Source organism: Phaethon lepturus, unplaced genomic scaffold, assembly GCF_000687285.1.
Source record: "Phaethon lepturus isolate BGI_N335 unplaced genomic scaffold, ASM68728v1 scaffold10286, whole genome shotgun sequence".
NCBI classification, from domain to species: Eukaryota; Metazoa; Chordata; class Aves; order Phaethontiformes; family Phaethontidae; genus Phaethon; species Phaethon lepturus.
This window is the reverse complement of record NW_010545578.1, coordinates 10,742-11,056: the sequence shown is the minus strand read 5'-3', so window position 1 is coordinate 11,056 and position 315 is coordinate 10,742.

Genomic DNA, 315 nt, shown 5'->3' with positions numbered 1-315 from the left:
GGCATCCAGCCAGGATCAGCCCACCACAAAATCATTCAACTTTCGTATAAGAAAGTGCTTGCTTTTGTTTCTGATTTTCATATGTGTAACCTAAACAATGAATTTCCAGACTTCCATATAACCTTTTTTTTACATGTTAACCATAGGTTTAAAAGTATGACAAAGTGGTTTTAGGACCAAGGATTCAATACTGTGCATCAATAAATTAGCAACATGAAGCGACTGGGCTCATTTTTTCTTCTGTAATTAAAAAAACTGAGTCCTTTAGTCACTCTCACGTCTTCTAGATTTCAGGACCCAGGCAGAGCGGTGGGG